The sequence below is a fragment of the Pogoniulus pusillus genome, chromosome 19, assembly GCF_015220805.1.
Source record: "Pogoniulus pusillus isolate bPogPus1 chromosome 19, bPogPus1.pri, whole genome shotgun sequence".
NCBI classification, from domain to species: Eukaryota; Metazoa; Chordata; class Aves; order Piciformes; family Lybiidae; genus Pogoniulus; species Pogoniulus pusillus.
In genome coordinates, this window is record NC_087282.1 from 16,035,091 (window position 1) to 16,057,098 (window position 22,008).

Sequence of the window (22,008 nt, forward strand, 5' to 3'; positions counted from 1 at the left end):
TGTATCTTTGTGTTGAGTCATGTGGTATATATATATTATTTTCTATCCTAGGTAAAGAATCTGGTTTGGAGATTTTTGTTTTGTTTTGGTTGGATTTTTTTGGCTTCTTTTCATCCCATTCTGTGGTTTGTTGTTGTTTGGTTGTTGTGGTGTGTTGTTTTGTTGTTTTGTTTTTTTTCCCCTAGTGTCCTATTAATGCACAGAAGAAGAGTCCTGGCTTAAGTATTTGTTCATACTTCATAATTGAGGTGATCAGATTAGAGGATAAATTTGATATGTGATAAAACTGATATTTGATAAATTTGACACAGTTTTCCTCAGCAAATTTAAGAATTCAAATTAGATTTCAAAATCCTTATTTGGTGACCCCATAGGCCATTGTAAGGGCAACAAAGCTGGTGAGGGGCCTGGAGCACAAATCCTGTGAGGAGAGGTTGAGGGAGCTGGGCCTGTTTAGCCTGGAGAAGAGGAGGCTCAGAGGTGATCTTATTACTGTCTACAACTACCTGAAGGGGCATTGTAGCCAGGTGGGGGGTGGCCTCTTCTCCCAGGTAACCAGCAATAGAACAAGGGGACACAGTCTCCAGTTGTGCCAGGGTAGGTATAGGCTGGATGTTAGGAAGAAGTTCTTCCCAGAGAGAGTGATTTCCCATTGGAATGGGCTGCCCAGGGAGGTGGTGGAGGCACCATCCCTGGAGGTCTTCAAGAAAGGACTGGATGAGGCACTTAGTGCCATGGTCTAGGTGACTGGACAGGGCTGGGTGCTAGGTTGGACTGGATGATCTCGGAGGTCTCTTCCAACCTGGTTGATTCTATGATAAGCATTTACTGCAGTGTGGGGAATTAGCAACTGATGGACAGTAGAGGAGTTAGAAACAGGAGCTGAAATTTGAACATCTTTTCCCATAACAGAAGGTAGACATATCGGCCAATATCTCTGAGGTGTACCAGAGCAGAAAGCCAGATATCTCTCTATGCAGTGATTGCGTGCACTCAAAAATGGAGAATGTATAGATACATTGGTTGCTGTATTCTAATATATCCTTTAAAGCAACTTTAGAGACAATTCTCTCTGCTTTTGATAGTGATTCATGCAGTGTTCAATGTTTTTATTTCAATTTTCCTTATTAATGAGGTTTATGCTTACTGGAAAGCAATGTTACATGGTGGTGCAGGGTTGAAATTTGGACTTGATGGTTTTACAGATCTTTTCCAGTCTTTGCTTCTATGAAAACATATGGAAGTAGAAGGATATTGACTCAGTCTTGCCTTTACCCCACGGAAGAAAAGCAAATTGCAGGAAATAAAAATGAAATGTGGGAAAGAAGCATGTTCTCAACATGAGGAATAATAAAATTAATCTAATCATCATTGCAAACACACACAAGCATTCAGCTACCACACAATTTGTAAGGGAGAAATTGGGCCAAAAAGCTTTGATCTGTCTTGATCCCTGCAGTTCAGAAATGAGCCATTAAAAAAAAAAAATGCTTTAAAATGCAACTAAGAACTAATTCACTAACTTAAAAACAACCAAAGTATGTACAAGCAGCTCTCATGTTAGCACTACTATTGTACTCTTACACTTAGGCAAGCAATGCTTTTTTTCATGTAATCATCTCTACTCTTAATTATTTTGTGCACTTTTTGAAAGGGTGTGCATGTGTAGCTAATATGGACAGATAGGCCAGAATCAGATCTTCAATCAGGCACTTCTGAGCTGTGGAGTGTTCAAAATCCAAATCAGGGTTTTACGTCTTGAGTTCTTCTCTAATATTTATTCAGATTTATGATAAATGTAGTACTTTAGAACTAATTCGTGCTGGTAATGTAGCTGTTGTTCAGATGTGACTATAGCATATAAATATCACACATTTATCTTTGAGTCTGCAGACATTTAAGCCTTGGTGTTCCTCATGGCTTTACTTATTTATTTACCCCTTTGCTTGTTTGATAGATGGCAGCAGATAAATGTTTCCTAACTGGAGATGTCTCATTAGTTTTTGGTTTTTAGTATCATCTGTCATACGACAGCAAACAAGGGGGGAATCTTTACACATTTGTCTGGCTGTATTGTGTGTTCACTTAGAGCTGCTTCTGTTTCTTCAGAGGGGAGGTGATACATAAATACAACCTCATCCTTAAAGATTATCTTCAGAGAAAATGCATTTATGCTATAACCAGAGCCCTACTGTCTTCTCATTACAGCCTCACTGTTTTCGAAGAAGCAAGCTTGTTCTGTGATAGAGAAGGTGGAGACTGGGAAGCCAGCTCTGCTAAGCCTTGCCTAATGCAAACTGCTTTAGTATGCACATCACATCATGCCGGCTATACTGCAGGGAGCAGGCAGTTATCGCACAAGCGTGCATCCTCAGAGCCAGGATAAACACTCCGTTACTCTCCCTCTAAACTGCTCTTCTGGGAGGGAGAGAAAATAAATAGGGAGCGAGAGAGGCATTTGAAGTAACCTTTTTAAGCAGGAGGCAGAAGCCAATAGAACCTCTCTTTCTTTTTTTACCTCTTTTCTTTTTCTTTTGTTGTTTCCTCCCCCCCACCCCAATTCTTACTAGAGAAATTCGCGTTGCCTCAACAATTAAGGAGAAGAGCCAGCATCTAGGGTTCCAGGCTGTGAGGGGGAGTAGCAACTTGTACCAGGTAGGAAGCCCTTTCAACATCCTCTTTAATTTGTGCAGTTCAGTTACTACTTGTTATGTTGCTATGTGGTGGCTGACTTCTGGAGACCTTGTGTCTGCAAGTCACCATTCCCCGAGTGAAAGAGACCTTGGGGAGCTTTAATTGCCAATGACCTTCAGGGTATTTCTTGGAAAGACAGTGGTACTTAGTGCTGTAAAGTAAAGCAATCTATACTTTGCTCTGCTTGCCTAGAGGTGTGCATTTAGCATCAGGCTGCAGCTGGGTGCAACTGCAGCTGTTACCCGTCTACAAAACCATGTCACAACTGAGTAAAAATTAGCCATTTTATAATAACTGTAGCAGCTGCTCTGCATTTTTAGCAACGTGGGTGTATTATTTTCAAAAGCTTAGTACCATAAATTATTTTTATGCTAGAAAGTAAGCAGATATGCTTTGGTTTATTCAAAGTTATTTTATGCAAAGTTATTTTGACAGTTATCTGCTATATTTTCATACTTTCTTGTGCATGTTTTATCATGACTTTTCTGAACTTCCTATGGCAGTTGTGTCTTATGTGGCAGGTAGAGATTCCTGCTAACAAATAATCAGTGTAGTAATTGTAGTGAGCTGGTCACATTGGTTGCTTTAGAGTATTGCCTACTGAGAAATGCAGGTATCTCTTGCAATGTTTGAGGGCTGAGGTGGGATGAAGCTCTAGGTCACTTACACTCATTTTCTCTGCCTTAGTGCTACAAAAGGACAGAGGGGAAAGTCAGGAGGAGGAGGAGAGATCTGTAATTGGGCTTTGTGATCGCGTTGTGCAGTGTTTTCTTCCCAGTACTTTGTCTTCACTCACAGGAAAGAATTCTTACATGACATCTGTTCAGCGTTTTTGTATTGCAAGAGTAATGTGACTTAAGTTAATTAAAAACAAGAGTAGTATTTGCATTCAATGAAGAAATAAATTAAGAGGTAAGGAGTCATTCCTGACAGGGTCACCATAATGTCTGTGAGAGTCTAAAAGTTTCACTGTCAGTTTGAGTTGCTGTGTTCCAAGCAGTAAGGGAGTCTGAGGCACCCTTTTGCAAGCTTTAACATTCTCAGCTGTAATTCAGACCAAATATTGATGTATTTTTTTAAAGTGTGAGCAAATATACTATGTCTAAAGATTCAGTTGAAACCTGAAAATAGTGATCAAAACAGCCAGAGCTTAAGCACCACTGCTGTAAGAAGAAAATTAACATAGATAGGAGTAGAGCTGTCCTTGTACCTGCACAACCTCTTCTTCCATGTAATTATGCAGAAATAGCTTCATATATTTTGTTTAAAGCTATCTTATGACTCTTATCTGTAGGGAAAACTATAGAAGGTGTCTGAATCCATAGTATTTCTTTTTATGAACATAATGAAAACCACAATTCTTAGAAAATGAGCATTGTATCTGATAATGATAAAACCTAAGGGGCTAAAAAAGAACTAGCTTTGAAAATTACTGCTGTGAATTAGAGGTGCTATCTCGTCAGTGACCAGGGCTGGTTAGGGGACCTGGCAGCTGGTAAGAAGGATTTTACCCTCTGTTTCATCTGTTCCAAAAAATTCAATGCTTGAGAGAATTCACACTTAGCAAGCTGCAATTCAATTAGAAACTAAAATAGGAAGAAAACTGGAATGGGAAAGTGATGTCTTGATTCCTTTTATCTCTCTTGATATCTGAAATATGTGGTGAAGAAAATGATACCCGTGCCCTTCACGTTTTTTAACAGATACACAATTGATGTAAAAGTGAAATTCATTATTACCTTAAAGAGAGAAGAGGTAGTGAGGGTGGTAAGTTGAACACTTGAATTTTGTAGGAGTTTTGCGTGAAATGCATTAAAGTTTGAGTGAAGTCTGAGAGAGCTGTCTGATGGTTGTGGTTTTGTATTGTGGGTGTTGGCAGGGGGTTTTGTTGGCTTTTTTTTCTTTTAACCTGCAGTACAAATGCTCACCCTAGGAATGTGTAAAATCCTCATTCTCAAAAAGTAAAAAAGGATCCAGGCCTTAAACTTTGGCTTTCACTTCAGAGTTTATGTATTAATTCATTGTCTCATTTAGTAGGTCTCACTGAGCCAAAGCACCATCAGATGTCAATGCAGTAGGGTGTGTAGGTTTTTTAGCTTGGTATTGCTGGCATGTCACTACCTTTGTGTGGTTCAGTTTACTCACTTGTATGCACGTGTTGGTGGCTGCCTCTCTGGGAATGTGTTGGGGATCTGGGATTTTCCAGATTGCCTCCACTCATACTAATGGTGATTTATAGAGGTTTACGTTTTTCTGACTCTAGTTCACTTTGTAGCTTATGATTTTGACTTCAAGAACTTTTTTGGTATGTCACCTGTTGCTCACCCTACTAAAAGCTGCTGAACACTGTTTTCTTCAGGACTAAAACCTGCTTTTCATTTATAAAACCAGGTAGCTGAAATTCATGTGTACTTCAGCCTTCCCCTACTCCTACCCTTATGGCAGAGAGATCAGTGGGGCATATGGGATGGTTGTTCAGTTGGGGAATTCTGGTACATTTAGTGGTACTCCTTCAGGAGTCATTGCTGGCATATCTATGATGTCTACATATCTGAAAGTATAGATTTGACATATTGTCCCGTATGGATGATTTCTCAGCAGAAATGGTGCAATTAGTTATGCTGAGTTGTTTTTATTTTTAAATAGTTATATGGATGTCTCTTTCTACCAGAGCAATCACTGCCAACATCCCTATTTGTTGTATGGCCATGTGTGGGTCTCCTCTCATGTTGGTAGCTTTGAAAAAGTCTCCTTACCACTCCATGAGTTCCTGGACCTTCTCAGTGATATTCCTTTCAGCATCTGCGTGGTGGAGAGCTGGGATTCCTAGTGCAGTTGGAAACAAGATGAGGAAGCCTCATATTTTTTTTTCTACAAAGGTCTTATCTGTTGACATATAAATAATAAGGTCCTTCTGTAAAAGTAAATGTAACTGATTTATTTTAGTGGTTTTTAACACTGTTGCTTCAAGAAATTGGCCTGACTGGAGAATATATTATTAGTATAAGAACTATCAAAATGCAGTGTATGAAGTTCTTGGTGTTGACATAATTCTGTATTATTATGGGTCCCCAGAGTGGCCATTATCTTTTGATCTAACTTGAATTAATTGTAAGAAGTGCCTGGGTTTTTTGAGGCAAAACACTAAACACAGTCCTGATAATGTATGATGACTCTGCAAATTTGTACTTGAGGATTTCCAAGCAGTGTGGCAGGATGCTTTTGAGAGCCAAAGGCTGCACAGTTGTATTGAACAGAGTTGTGCACGCTCAGGCATGTATTCTTTCTGTTGTGAATGTGAGTATGAGACTGGATTTTCCTTTTTCCACTTCCAAGGTATTCAGTGATATTTTTTCCAAATGAACACTTGAAGGCTATAGGGAGGTTTTGTACTTTGTTTTCTGTGCATGCAAGGGATTAGAATTAATGGTTGAATTCAAGGGAGGAAGATTAATGGTAAGACTGACTAATATAACTAACATTAAACTTCAGTGCCAGCTTGAAGAAAATAGTTACTTAACAGCACACAACTTTTGAGATTAATTTAGGCAATAATCTCCAAGAAACCAATCATTACTAGTGACTAACTGCTGCTTTGTTGGTTGCTGGACCATTAATGTTCTAAGAAACTGGCTGTTAACTAAAGTAACAGCAAATTCTGAGGTGTATATTTGTTCTCACTGTGTGTTTCATGTGATGTAACTTCTTTATCTGTTCTGTATAATTTTCAGCAGCTAGGGACTCATTAATTGTTACATCCTTTGTCAGTGCCTTTTGATGCTATTTGGAAAGGCAGTGATGATGCAGCTGGATTTAATACCAATAAGGCTAGTGCTCTGACAAAATATGAAGATTTGGTTGTTAATTTTTTGCCCTAAAACTTTATTGCTGCTTTTTTGAAGCACTTTGGGCAATGCTGTTATTTAAGGTGGGTTTTGTTTTTTTTTTTTTTTTTTTTTTTTTTTTTTTTTTTTTTTTTTTTTTTTTGTTAAATGACATTATAAGTTTGGCTAGAAACTCGACCTAATCTGATTGAATCAGTCCTGAAAGTAGTGTTTAGCTCAAGGAAATTCTTCTGATACAGATTACTCTTAGGACAGCCACAACTGGGAAAAATACATCTTGGGATGTTTTGGCCTTCTCACTGTCCTCAGTGAAAAACTCAGTCCTCAAACCGAAAGCAAAAATGAATGTGAGAGACCCAGAAAACAAACTGCAAGCTGAACTGATGCTGTTTAAATGCAGTTATTCAAAGTTCCAGGTTTATTCAATGCTGTATTTATTTTTTTTCCTTTTTCAACAACTAGGGGAAAAAAAAGAGGGAGAAGGAAACAAAGTAGATAATATTATTTCTCATAAAGTATGACAGCTGTTTTATCTATGGGCTTTATTTGCTTGATGCAGAAATCATCAGTAGCTTAGAGTACAAGTGTGCATGTACTGACTTTCTGTTAATGGAATTGAGGTGGGCAGTTCTACTAAGCCTGATTAGAACCATCACAAAATCTGCCATGCTACAATGAAATGAAGAGAGATGGATTTAGGTCACTATCTAATGAGCCCCACATACAATGTTGGCAGGAAAAAAAAGCCCAACCACCAACAACAAAACTCTCTCAAAAGTTACATGTGTAATCTAGTTTAGAATAAAAAAAAAAACCAGACTGCTTACAGCAGTCTTTGGTCCAGATCTTACCTAGTACAGAAAATGAAACTGTTTTTCAAATAGAAAAGGGTATATCACACAAGTACCTGTGCCATATGGAGCTTAAAACCCCCTGAAAAGACAAAACTTGTTGGATTTTAGTATGTGTTTTATGAAAACATGGATCACCTTTTGCACAGTTCACAGGCTCTTATTTTTATATTTCTTTAAGCAATCAGGCAGTGTCAAGGTTGATGGCTTTTTCCAGGGCTGGTAAAATTTGTAAGGATTAGGCTTTCTTATTGGAAGCTGCAAGGGAGGCGGGGAGATGGGAGAGTGTTTTTTATAATATTGTAGTGCATTAGTTTGGCACAATAAAAATGTCGTTCTGAAGCACCTCTGTGCATAAACCAACTTATTGTTGGAAGTATGAGAGGCTGGAAAGGAGGAGGATCATTCTGTTCAGCACCCTGCCTAGCAAGATGTGCAGCAACTTGAAGTCACCAGCACAGAAGCAAAAGTAAGCAATTGACATTCCAAGAAAGGAATGATTTCTGTGAAGTGGCCGTGCTGTTGGGTGTGTTTTCCTTCTGTGCTCGTTCCCTCCTTCAGTGTCAGTCAGACTGGTGCAAATCTCTCGGAGAAGATAAACATCATTAAAGAGAAGCAGTAAAGGTAAAAAAGGTGTTCTCATAGTAAACGTCTTTATTTTGTCATGTTTTCTACTTAAAATAACAGCTATTTAAATGATAGAATAGAAAATAAATCCATCAAGCTTCTGATACCAGTGTGTTGTTGAACATGAGGCACACTCCAGCATCACAGAGTGGTTGGTACCTTTATTTACGTTTGTCTACAAAACACCTGCCAGATTTAACATCAATCCAGCGTAATATAATGAGCCCATTAAGACTGCAGAAATGAATGTCAGGCTTCTGTTTTCTCTTGCCAGCTAAAAAGAGTACTAGTATAACATAGTAAACCAGAAAAACAGTTTGCATAGGGTAATATTCATTTGACTTTATTAATGCTTTATCTGTAGACATTTTTTCCAGTCTGAGAGTTTGTTTGTCTCTCTGCAGTAACTCTGACTAGTCTTTTTCCATGTGCATGTTTCCTTTCTGAAATGGCATTTCATAAGTAAAATCCTAAATACATAGTGTTATGCAGAGAACTAAAAATGGGGATGGTGGGAAGGGGGGTGTTAGATCTCTTAAAATGGAAGGCAATGATTCCAATTAAGCATATGATGAGTATAACAAAACCAGAGGAAAAAAATCAAAATTATACAAATGTCTTAGTTTGGTTTTTAAGTCTGTCTGTATTTTTGGGATTTGCTTTTATGTTACAGTCTTTGGAACTAGCGTGTGTGGAGTTTGTTGTGATGCTGGAAGAATTTTGCTATCAGACACAGGTGAAACCTCCTGGAGGCTCTTGGACGAGCTACAGTTTTCCCACTTTGCTATCAATTAATTACACTCTTACTTAAAGTTTATGAAGTTTGCATAATTACTTTGAAATGCTTTGAAGCTACATTTGCATTTTGAGCAGTAACTCAGTATATGAGAATAGAGTCCAGCAAATACCAGATGCTGAGAAACTGAGATTCAGCAGGGTACATACCCTGTACCTTGGCAGGTGCGTCCACTGGGTGAATCTACACTGCAGCTTACAGCAAAAGATTGATGTAGAAGTTTCTTCTATGCTCCTAAAATGATGTGGTCAGAATGAGTGCTGAAGGATGTAAGTCTGTGGTATAGGGATTTGTGTCCTCCATGTGTGTTTGTAGAGGAAGAAGCATGCTGAGAAGAAATTATGGGGTACTGTTTTTTTGCTGTGTGGCACATTAGCAATACCTGCTTCCACATTCATTGTCTTTGTGCCATGTAACAGTAGAACAACTGTTGCAGCAGCATTTTCCTCTGGGACAGAAGTTGAGTACTGAATTTTAAAACATTGTTTTATAGCCATAAAACTTAAATAGACAAGTAAAGAGCAAAAGGGATAAGTATTTTCTGTGCTTTTGATCTCCCAGTAGAAGAGTAAAAGGACCCGTCTCCATTCCTCTTCCTTGCTCCCATTATTGCTGGTTGTGTGGCTAATGTACCTGAAGTCCTGACACATATCAATTGCACTCTTTTCTATATACTTCCAAACTGTTCTGCAAAGTACTGTAAAAACATTTATTCTCAAGAGAGGTCATAATTCAAGCCTTTAAGCTGGAAAGCTCAAATGCAAGAGAAAAAAAAAACCAAAAACAAGCTGAAAAATATGTTTCTTTCTAACATAGAAAGGTTCATGTTGTGGGTAAGCTAAGACCTCATTTTCATGAGGTAAGTGCTCGTTTGTTCATCACTCAAACCTTTATTTCAGTTTTCATGAGGTTAGCAGTGGTTTGTTTTTGGTTCAAACTTGTATTTCAGTTTTCCAGTGTCTTGGAGCTAGGCTAACCATACATTTTTCTCTAAACTTGGTTAAGATGAAATTTCAAGTGCCATAAATTGATAATGGTTATACTTGTCCCTCGAGGTATACGATTTTCATCAGGGTAGCATCTCAATGGTAAAGGAAGGAGCTGCTCTGGATCTGGTAAATATGCTGCAGTCAGAAGTATCTGCCTATACCTTCCAAGCCAGAGTTCATGCTACGCATCATGCATGACTGTCATGTTGCCTCTGCAGCTTGCAACTGCACAGCTGTAAAGCTGAAAGCATTTTTTACTTTGGTTTAGTCAATGCTGGTTACAGAGATAGGCAGAAACATGAAAAATACATAAAGCATCTGATACCTTGGGTAAGTCAAATGCCCAGATGTCTGTGAAAACTGTTAGTTTTTCAGAGACAAAGACCAACATGGTTTTAAATATTGCTTCAAGTACTACAAAGTCATCATTATGTCCATTACTGCAATCTCCTGGAAACAAAATGAGTCCACACCAGCACTGTAGAGCAGATACACATGGATCCCTTAAGAATTGCTCCTGGCATATCATGCTTAAAAATTCCAGTAATAGCCTTGAAAAAAGAAATTAGCAAAAGTAATTTTTCTGATGCCCACAAAGTTTGTGGGCCCTGTATTATGAATAGTTTAGAACCCTGTACAGGAAGAATAAAATGACCTTGAGGGCTACAGTAAGAGTAGCTGAGTGAAATCCAATAGGATAAAGTGCAAGATCATGCACAACAACAGTACATTTCTGTTATAAGCTAGGAGCTTGTTAATTGGAAATGACAGAGGAGGAGAAAGTCACAGGATGACTGCAAGCCATCAATGCAACACGTCAATGAAAAGGGAAAGTACAATCCTAGGCTGTGCAAGATGAGATATTTGCATTAGCAAAGGAAATAACAAATGCACCCTGTCCTGCAGAAATCATAATCTAGGGTATTTTAAATAATTCTCTGCCTGCTTTTAATTAAGGTAAATTCAAACTTGAACAGGTGGAAAGAAAGGTAACCAGGATCTCAGGAAAATGAGATGTCTTTCTTCAGAGGAGAGGTTAAGAGACTTGTGTTTAGTCCAACCAGATAAATTTACCAAAAGCTAAGCAGTAAATGAAAGGGTTATATACGTATATTTGATAGAAATAAATGTGTCTGGCTCTCAGAAGTGTTGTAGTCTGATTTTGATGGTTGTAAAAAAAATAAATTCCTACCCAAACTTTTTCCTGGAAAAAAATCTGCTTTTCAAGGACAAAAATTTCACCTACCTGTAATTAAACAGAGCTAGCCTCAAGAGCAATAATTTCCAGTTCTTCTAAGCATTTAAAAGGAAAGGCCAATATTGAAACTGAGCCAATAATGCAGATACCATGTTTATCTATGGTTCAGTCTCTATTTACTTGAATTGTAATGGAGATGGGAGCAATCAGCATAAATCATAAGCTGCTAGAAGTGTGTTGTCAGACTGAGAAGAGCTACAGTGTTGTAATGGCATTGATAATGCAGACTGTGTTTACTGATTTATTCTCTTTTTAGTCTAGCTATAAGGATGTATCCTGAAAAATATCTTCTTGGATATTTAAGATAAAATCCTAGGTGTCAATTTACTTTTGAACTGATTTTCCCAAATCACGTGGATTAGATCCAAATGGGCCTCATGCTAATTACAAAGCAAAGTCAGCCTTGAACTCCTGCCATGTAAACAGCTCTTTACTTCAGAATTTGCCTTAATGTGTTAATAGGCTCCCATAACATTGCCATTTCTCCCATCCTGCTGATCTGAATTTTTAGCTTTGTAGGTGTTGGGTGGTTTGTTTGTTTTCCTCATAATGAACAACAGTAATTTCTTGCTGCTTTTGGTGTTAGCTACTTCCCCCTTGCTGAGCTGAATTGAAACTCTGGAAAACAACATCTCTGCTCTGATGTATGAAAACAGTAGGCATGAAATGGGAGTTGCTTTGTCTGACCAGTCCATTCAGTACAGCAAGGGAAAACTGGTTGGGAAGAAAAGTGAAAGAGTGAACACTGAGTGACAAACACAAAGGAGAAACTGGATGAAGATAAAAAGGTTGACAAGGAAGTATAGGGAAGAAGGGAGGGAAAATATTAGTAAAAGCAAGAACGTGAACATAGCAAATAATTCTTTCTAAGGGTCCATTCAGGGTGAAAAGAAATGACACAGAGTAAAGACACACACATTTTCCTTTGTATTGTAAAGTTTGTAATAGAGCTAATAATGATACATTTTGAACTATATGCTAGCCTGCTCCTGAGAAGTATCCAATACTGTCACTACAGTGAAGGAAGCTTGAAATCCCACACTCATAAGTTTAGGGCTGTCTTTAAACTCAGTCTGAAGATAATTCAGCCAGAAGCCTTTTTTCCACAGACTGATGTTTGATCTTACTGGAGACATTTCCAGTTTTCCCACAGCTGCTTCACATCAGAGTGTTCTGGGCTAGAAGCTGCCATCTTGCCAGGAGACACTCTCCCAGGTTAGGAGAACTCTTCCACAGCTGATATAATGTAGGAGAAATTTCTTTGAGGGTTCCGGAGTGCTGGAATGGACTGCCCACTGAGGTTGTGGTGTCTCCTTCTCTGGAGACTTTCAAGAAGCAATCGGCTTCAGGTGGCCTCTGCAAGAATGTTGAACTAAATGATCTCCCAGAGTTCCCCTCCAAATCCCACCATGCCAGGATTCTGTGACATACTCTCTCTTACAGGAGTTTATACTGCTGGAGTGAGAAAAAGTGCATGGGACTTACGACAGATTAGGGAGTACCAAAGCCCAAATCTTCTGACTTCATTTAACTCTTACATTTTACTGCAATATTAATTAATTCCTTCCCGAGGCTTCACTTTGGGATCCATGTCAGTGTAAGCTCAGTAACCTTGGGAGAACCTCTTTTGTTCTTTCACTTGTAGAATACTTGTGGCAGAGTGTCTCTCTCTGATCCCCCTGCCTGCAAACATCCAGGAGACAGCAGTAGAGATTTATCCTTTTATTCTACAGTGCCTCAGGGTGCAGGAAGAGCTCTGAGGATAGATAGTAACCGAAGTTCCTCAAATACTGTCAAATGGTAATTATGGGCTTAAATTGCAGTTTTATTGTCACAGAGTAGCACTGCTGGGAGGAAATTCTCAGAACCAGTGTGCTCATGTAAAGATTTCTCCGCCCCCGCGCCCCCCCCCCCCCCCCCCCCCTTTCTCCTCCCCATCTTGAGTTTTCCCTGGATTATATTTTCTTCATTTTCAGCATCAAGACTTGTTTGTCTTTGATTTTCATTTGGACCTAGTAATGAACAGTATTGAGGCAGGCAGTGGTGAGCAGCAAAGTTACTTTCTTTTAGAGGGTGTGATTGAAGGTAAGCATGAACTAACGTTTTACAAGAAACTGATTCCAGAATGCTGCTTCATTTTTGTTTTAAAAGCGAAAAAGTTCTTATGTGGATTGCACACGTACCGACAGCAGGAATCATTTTGTATGGATACTTTCTGAGCTAGTCAGTTTCAGGGATAGGAAGACAATTCTTGCTTTGGTGTGTAGTAACCTTGTCCATTGTCCTCAGAAAATGAATGCAATGTATCTCTGCAGCAAAATCAAAGGCTGATAGAAAGAATTCCCAGCCCCTCCAAATGTGTTCCCAAAATATAGTAATTTCTAAGATAGACTTGATTTTGCTGGCAACTTGAATTCTTAAGGAAGTAAGGGGAGCCTTGGATTTGGGAGAAATGTTCCAAGATAATAAAACTTGAAGTTCCAGTGTTCTTCCTTGAAGCTTGAAAATTCTACTTCTGCTATAGCATAATGTTGAGAATGAGTGTATCATGTAGAAAAGCTAAGCACTGTGACGGATTGATTAGGAGATATATACTTCTAGCACATTCACTATTGGAAAAAAGCATGATTATAGAAGACTGAAGGAATAGAAATAACTCTTCATATCTGTCACCTCTTCTCACACCATTCAAAATCTCTGTCTATGCCTCTCAAGGAGTTTTAGTTCTTCTCTATTAAGAATCTATAGCTTGAATCACACAGATGACAAGTTCTGGTATAAATTTATCTCACAGACTATTGCTTGAATTGATTTAAGATAAAGTGTCTTACTTCAGAGGGACTTGGGTCTTAGCCTGCACTTTTGAAGTAATTATTTGCTGCAGGTGTGAAGAATATGTAGTTGTGTTAAAATGTGACAGCTTTATAAACCACAGTGGTGGTAAGCATAGGGAAGAATTAAGTCCAAAGACAAAGTTAGGCAGTGTTGCTGAGGGCATCCTGAGGTATGAAGCTGGGCTAGGTTGACTTTATATTAGCCTCAGGGGTAGTCTTACTGGTGCTAGAATAGGTTCCTGTTGAGAGACATTGGTCACAGTCACAGATTAACTACTGGAAAACATCTGTGTTGGCTCACACCACACTCCATGAGCTGCTGGTGCCAAATAACTGTGCTACAAAACTGCAGGCGAAGAGATGAAGCAAGAGATTAGTATAACTGCAACCAAATGCCCATACACCTTATAATTACTTTTAATCTTCTGAGAGACATGAAAAATTAATTCAGTAGAGACACGTTCTTGCATTTCTCTGCTAAGGTATGTGAACTTATTATGGGGACACAATGCAGCATGGAGATGAACGCAGGAAAGGAGAGGGCAAATGTCATGACAACGATCAAGGTGTTTTTGGGCTTTTTTGATGAGAACTTGCCTTGACTCTCTTCAGGCACGCCATTTGTTACCAAAGGTATCCGAGAGATGAAATGTGAACTCTGTTGAGTAGCGCTGTGCACCAGGCTGCCAATTTGTAACTAAGAGTGCTGCTCTTGCTGTACCAGATTCTGGTGCTCTCAGGGTTGGAGAGGAGTGAGCTACAGCCCCAAAGTTTAAGGGTATCTATGGCAGTTTGTTTTGTTAAAATCAAGGGCTCTGGGGCTACCTCAAAGGGGAAGAGAGTGGTAATGCCTGCTCCAGAAACTGCCATTGTACTGTTTGCTGCTGAATTGCTTTGTTTACTCCTTTGTAGCATCGACTGTTCCTGCTATGCTAGCATTTGTGGCATCTGCTCCTGTCACACTGACTCATTTATGCTGGAGATAAAATGAAGCAGAGTTGTGAGCTGGTAGTGGCAAGGAGGAGAGCAGTCATTCTCAGCTTTGTTTCTTTTTGTTTCTCATTGAGCCCTTTTCCTCATTTGTTAACTCTAGTAAGCATTCTCCATATGTGTTTAGTATTTTCACATATGTTTCTGTGTATATTTAATTGTCTAGAGTAGACTCTTTCCATCTTTCCTTTCTGCTTCTTGTGTCAGCTGTCTGTTTAGATTTCCAGCTACTCAAAAAGAGCCATTTCTTTGTGTGTACTTCCATGTAGCATCCAGTACAATGCAACCCTGCATCTGAATAATTTTGATATACAAAATGTATAATTACTGATAGTACTTATTTGTATTTTTTTTTCTTTTTAAGGTCACTTTCTGTTTGGGGAAACCCTTATAAAGGTCCATTTTTCTTAATGTACCTGTGTGAAGTCCTACAACTCACAGAGAAGAAATCTACCAGTAAATAGTGGTGTAACTGTAGTATCTCTTTACCTGAGATTTTAATAACATCCCAGTTTTGGTGCTAGTTGTAAGATCTCATTGATTGTGCCATTGTGAAGGTTTTTAGGCTGTTTTGGATAGAGAAATCAGATGTTGTGTAGGTAAAAAGACAAAAGCAGGAATGCTTCCATACCGAAACATAGTCTGGCAAAGGCTGTTGTCCAGAACACTGTATGAAGGACTTAGTGGTGAATGTTGTGTCTTTGTAGCAACACTCTAGTATTTTAGAATACTGAGTTGAGCCTCAGGAACTGTTCATTAGTGATTGATCTTTATCTTAGTGATTTGTAATCTTAGATTTGGTGTAAAATGTTGGCACAGTTGGTTTCTGTTAACAATTATGATTTTGTGAGTAAGTAGATGATATAAACCATGACTTCCTCTCATCATCTTATACTACTTTACTACTATTCTTCCTTTCTTTCTTTTACATTTAAAACAAGAGTACTTTTGTAAAAGGATGTATTTGTGTGAGTAAGTCTGTTTCTTTATACTTAGATCTTCAGTGGTTACACTTCTAGCATTTATAATTAGAATAAGAATAGAAATAGCAACGACCTCATGGTAAATAGCATGTTTTCTTACTGAGTTTGTACTTAAGAGTTGCTAGTTCCACAGCACCTGCTATCTTCAAAATAAGTTAGTGCTAGACACCTTTCTCAGATGAGATGTACTTTCCCTGGAACTGCTGCTATGAAGTGTTTAAGATAAATGTTAATCTGTCTTCCTGTCCTTTTTCCTGACAGCAGCAATAGGAAAGCGCCAATCAGTTGGTTAATGAATCTGTGTGATAACTTCATGACTCCTCATTTTCTCCAGCTCTGTGCTTTTGGCAGTTCTAGAGATGTTAATCTCAACGTTTGCACAGGAGAGGTCTGTGTTTTGAAAGAGGTCTTTACATGCTCTACCTACAAAAGACCAGTGTGTCAAAAAGCACCACTGTTGATCTGATCTGTGTCTGATTAATTCCAGACAGTCCACTTGCCTGTCCCAGGGAGCTGTCACTCTTGCCTTTCTGAATCTACCACTCACATGTCACTTTGGCTGTGATAACGGCTCCATCATCCCTCTGTCTGCTGAGCTGCTCTTTGTGCATCCTCTGTGCCAGTCATAGTTCTCTATGAACCTCTGCTTTGGTCTATCGGATGGGTGGGCTTTCTGTGTGAGGTGTGGGAAGATGAGTCACTGAGCCTGGGCAACATAAACACCCTTCCTGCTTGTTCTCTAGACATAGACATAGTTTTTTGTATTTGCATATGGTATAAAGAGATCGTTAGGTCATGGAGTGAAGGGATTTTCTTTTAAATAACTCTCTTTCTCTCTGGCTCTCTGCGATGCTAGGTAGTCTTCTGTTTTTTACTTGTGGATTGGCTGACAAGCTCTTGCAAGCTTTTTGTCTGAAAAATTTACAGATACTTAACTAAGTCATTCTTCAGAGAACCTGTGATTTACAATACTTGAGGGGTAAAAGAGGCTGATGACACTAGTCAACTATTTTTTCATGTCCACATTTAAGTTACTAATTTCCTCACCATTTTATTCTCATGCATATCAAAAATCCAGGAGTACTGGAACAGATGTGAAAAAGGGCAAAGATCAAAGATGTGGAACAGTTTCAGGAATGAGATAACAATAGAAGATGAGAGACTAGTCCAAGAGAGTTATAACTAGCAGAGAGTGTGAGTTGAGGGTTACCTCTCTATTGTTGCATACATTGGAAGAACTCCTTGCAGACTGGTGGCCTTTACAAACGAAAACATCAGGAGTTTTAGTTTTTCTTAAATTCTGGGTTTTCTTGTTGGAGAACTGGTTAAATGCAAAGCATGTCACTCTCTCGTATCACACTTCGTATTTCAGTGCTCATGAAGACATGGTTATATAGCACTGTTGATCTTATTGTAGTGCTGTGAAATGAATAAGTAAGGGCTGACAACTGGCAGTAAAATCGATATGTGCTCTTCTAAGGTGTTGCTCATTATTGCTGGACACAATAGACCAGAACTTGCTGTTAGTATCAGGAGACTATTTCAAATGCTGCCAAGGTCAAAACCAATACACTGCCTAGTGTTTTAGCTTCCTTGTATGGGTGAGAAAACCTAAAGCAGTGCAATCACACTCATATATGGCAGATCATTTTAAATTTTCACATGAGTGAACACTTGCAGATGTGTAAAGTTTCTGGGGGCAGCACTTTGAAGAGGCAGTCTGTGCTCAGCATTGTCCTAACTGGGGGTCCAGATGATCTCTGTGGAGGGGAAGGTTGTGCTAGCAAGGTTGACACACTTCTTCCCTTTCTGGGAAGGCCGGGGATGTTGACCTTTTCAGGGTTCAGCTCTTTCTTCTAGGCAATCTCAAATCTGCATGAGCTGAGTCCTCCTTGGATGGACTTGCCTGCCTTTGTCCTGGGGGAAGGGTTAGAGACATTAGATGTGACCTGACTCCAGTGAGCAGGCCAAAGCAACGGCCACCAGGGTTAACAGCTGAAGAGTGTGGACTTCTACTTGAGAAAAGGAGAAAAGTTGTGTGAAACCCCTAGAGTATTAAATAAATGCAGGAGTCCATTTCAGACTGGTCTTGGTATGTGGTTCTGCATAGCAATAGGTCTGATGCTGTCCTGTTTGCTGTGGCCAAGGCAGGAAACCTGGTTCAAAATATATAAAAAATAGATGAAATGCACAACTTCATGAAGTGGTGAATGATTCATTAGTTAATGTCTAAAAAGGACTCTGGAAGTACACTATAGAGGCACTACATTTTAAAAGGACAATTTTAGAATAACACTGAAGCAACTTTGAGAAAGAGAACATGATTTTACTTGAAGATGCATTGTGATTTTCAGAGTCTGAACAATAAACAGAGCATCAACTGCAACAACAGTAAAAGCCTAGAACAGATAAAATTATGTGAAGTTCAACTGCTGTTGAACTATGTCAAATAATAAATAAAATAGAACAAAACAGCTTACAATCACAAGGAGATTAAGTTCTTAATGCTGTAAGAATGGATAAATGTACTATTTTCTGCACTTGTACTATTTGGTATGTGAATGAAAATATACTTAAAGCAGTCCATGCATTAAAATTCCATGATAATTTAGGCATAGTATAAATACAGAATTAAAATACAATATGACCTAAAATTAATCTACTCTTCTTGGTAAACACTGGAATACCAACACACAAGACAGACATTGCAATTGCGCTTCTTATAGTTGTCTTTATTGCATTTTATTATTGGTGAATTATTTGCAAGATGGTTGAAACATTATTGAGTGCAGAAAGTTGTTTTTATTTTGTGTAGGTCCTGAAAATGCTTCAGCTTGGAGGAAAATATTAAGAATAATGTGAAACATATCACATTTCTTAAAGCTAATACTAGAGACACATGGATAACATAATTGTTTTTCCTTTATGGTAGTGTCCTCCTTTTTGTCCAGGGATTACTTTTTTAGGCACTAGGGAGCAACAGTTCTTCACTCTTATGTTATCTCTATTTTGCACTCTCTAATTTCTCCAAGCAGCAATCAAAGAACTGGTCCTGGAGTGTTCCACAGCTATTGCTTCACTTATGGCAAATGTCCCAGACATGCTAGACGTTCTCTTTTGTTGTCATTTCAGGATCATCACAGTTGTCCTTTAAAAAAACCTAAAGATCTTTCTTCTGAATAGTAAAAGAAAAAGTAGAACAACCAAATGGTGCAAGAAATAGCTCTGTGTTTTCAGCCAGGTGTTTAATGTCTTCTATTTCCAGAAACACTGTTAAAGCTCTCACTAGTGCTATTAAAGCCCAGCCTCAGTCCTTTCAGCCTTCTGTACCCAAAACTTCTAGCTATTTAATTAATATATGCCTAGGGTATGCATGTATAATTGTGGCTGCAGTGATGTGATGGAAAAAATGACCATTGTAAAGCAATAGTCTTGATGTTTTTTGCAAGGCAGGTATGTTGGATGTGCTTCAGCTCTTCTAAATTGACCTGAAAGCTGACTGAAGCATAGTAATGGAATTTTGAAAAAGAAATATTGCCAAATTTGATTCCAACAGTGCTGTCTGTCCATGATCCTCATTAGGCTAAGCTTGGAACTCTTTGACCGAGTGGTGGTGAAAATTGGCTTTTGAGACTTCTCTGCCTGTATTTCAGGAATTTAGGAGCACTCAAGAGTACCTGTCTCAAATATGTTAGATTTCAGAATGTATCTAACATGTCTGACTCAAGGCTGCTCTGAGTCACTGCATTAACCCATGTGCCCTCTCTGCTTCTGTCCTTTTCTCCTTTGCCCATACTGCTGGGCCATTGGCTTAGAGATGATTTAGGTAAATTCCTCTGAGAGTTCTACTGACTGAACGAAACAATTGTCAATACTGCCTAGTTTATCTTATGAGCACAAATTTCACTGCACACTTAGTACTCCTCTGAACATTAACTAACATGCAGTCAAGCGGCTTGTCAGGCTGTATCATTACTGTGTTTGTAACATGCTCTGCAATCTGCTGTCACATAGCTGCTCAAGGAAACAGGTAATAGGGTCATTGCCTCGTATCTGGAGGGGGGAGTAGGATTTATGGGTAGGGCATTGACCTATTATGGAGGTTAAAAAATAAGTTGAAAAATCTATCCTTTGAAAGTGTGCTAGACCACTAGGTAATCCACGGCAATGGAAAATGGATTTGTAATTACACTGAAGTATTTCATTACATGGGCTATGTTCCTTTAAACAATTTTCCTATTGTCTGTGTGACAAAATATTCAGTCTAGAGTAGTGTGTGGACAATTTGACATATTGCCTTCAAACTCGCACTGCTTTTGATACATCTCTGTGGCTGTGTACATTTGGTTTGTACCAAAGCAGATCTCTTTGATTCATGGCTGTCAGAAATACACATTAGAAACTGCTTCGAGAAGTTGTATTTGGAAATGCAAGATGACAGTGTGTTGGTTATTTTTAAGTACTGTATCAGTTTATACATAGTGGAAGTGATTAGGAATATTTTTACTTCTTCTTGTCTCCTTGCTTCCACATCTCTTTCTTCTTCCAAAGTTCTGTCAGTGGTTGTCACTCAATGAGATCTTCAGTGGTTTCACTTTTTCATTCTCACCCTTTGGTAGTGTAACCTCCAACTTGTGCCTACTATTCTCAGGCAGTTTTCCTAGTTTACATCCAAACCTGCAGATGGAGAGAGATTTATGCAGAATAATGGCTTATACTAGTATTTGCCAACTATAATTGCATGTACAAATTAAGAGTTTTGACTATATATATAACTAAAGAAATTGTAGATGAAGTAGGTGTACTTCACTTTGGCTTTTAATACAGCTTATTTCACATTTTCTGTTTTTATTTAATGTGGCATAAACTTTATTTACTCTCCTACACACTTGTCTACCTAAGCTTATTGGCATGGCTGCACTTGTAAGCCTAAATCTCATTTGATTATGCTAGTGATGCAGGTCTTTTAGAATGCCTATTTTGCAATACATAAATGGGTTTTAAAAGTAGTAAGGGAAATAAGTAGGATAGATATTTTTAGATGAACCATAGTTCTTACCTGCTTATCTTCCTGAGTCAGAAATACAGTGAATTACAGAATCACAGAATGTCAGGGGCTGGAAGTGATCTCAAAAGATCGTGTAGTCCTACCCTCCTGCCAGAGCAGGATCTCCTATAGCAGACCACACAGAAACGCATCCAGGCAGGTTTTGAATATCTCCAGAGAGGGAGACTCCACAACCCCCCTGGGCAGCCTGTTCCAGTGTTCTGTCACCCTCATAGGGAAGAAATTCCTCTTCATGTTTCCCTGGAACTTCCTATGCCTCAACTTCCACCCATTGCCCCTTGTCCTGGCATTGGGCATTACTGAGCAGAGCCTGGCTCCATCCTCAGTGTAGAGCCATAACCTTCTGCCCAATACAGACACAAAACTTCTCTTTCTGCTTCATACAAGTCATGAGTTTTGGACCTGCAGAGCATCTTCCATTGAATAAACAGTAAAAAGAGATGGAAGTCTTCATTTATTCTCATGAAGAGCAATTACAACCACATAAACATCTGTGAGGATGGAAATCAGGACCTCTTCTTTGCCATTGCCCTCTTCTTGTACATCAGCCTGGATTAAAATATTAGTACAGTTATGGTCAAGCATACAGTCATCTTAAAGTTTGCAGTGTATCAAATGAAGGATAGTTCTGAGCTTGTTTAATAACTTGAAGACCCTTTGACCTAGGGACAGATACATTTCACTTTCAGCTATTCCCAGCTCCATCTTTGCATTATCTTGCTCTTTGGGGGAAAAAAAATTGTTTTATAGTTTATTCTGACATCTTTACTATCTGCTTTCTACTAAATTTGAGGATAGAGGAAAACTTTTGTAAATGAGTCCCCCAACATCTCTGAGGAGTTGAAATGGCTTGTTCATAAATTTGGAACAGACCATACTTTGGAGTTTCAGAAATAAACTACATTTGAGGCAGTATTCCACTAAAGCATTCTTTTTTTCAGAATCCACTTATTCCTTGAACTCTGTGCAATCAACCAGATTGGTAGAACTAGGACTGAAAGCTGTGTGTAATTTCTGGTACAAAGGAAAGTGTATAATATAATCATTTTGGTTGGAAAAGGCTGTTAAGATGA

At 38.7% G+C, this 22,008-nt stretch overlaps 1 protein-coding gene across 5 annotated transcripts in view; it reads left to right on the forward strand.

The window, feature by feature from the left end:
• The window catches only part of TENM1 (teneurin transmembrane protein 1), a 926,028-nt gene that overhangs the window by 42,220 nt on the left and 861,800 nt on the right, over positions 1-22,008 (forward strand). Inside the window, exon 3 of one of the 5 annotated variants that reach the window (XM_064159467.1) lies at positions 2,571-2,655. The exons of the other annotated variants lie outside the window; for them this stretch is intronic. The gene's annotated coding sequence lies outside the window, so the exon portion shown is untranslated. The remainder of the gene's footprint in view (positions 1-2,570; positions 2,656-22,008) is intronic. 5 annotated transcript variants of the gene reach the window in all.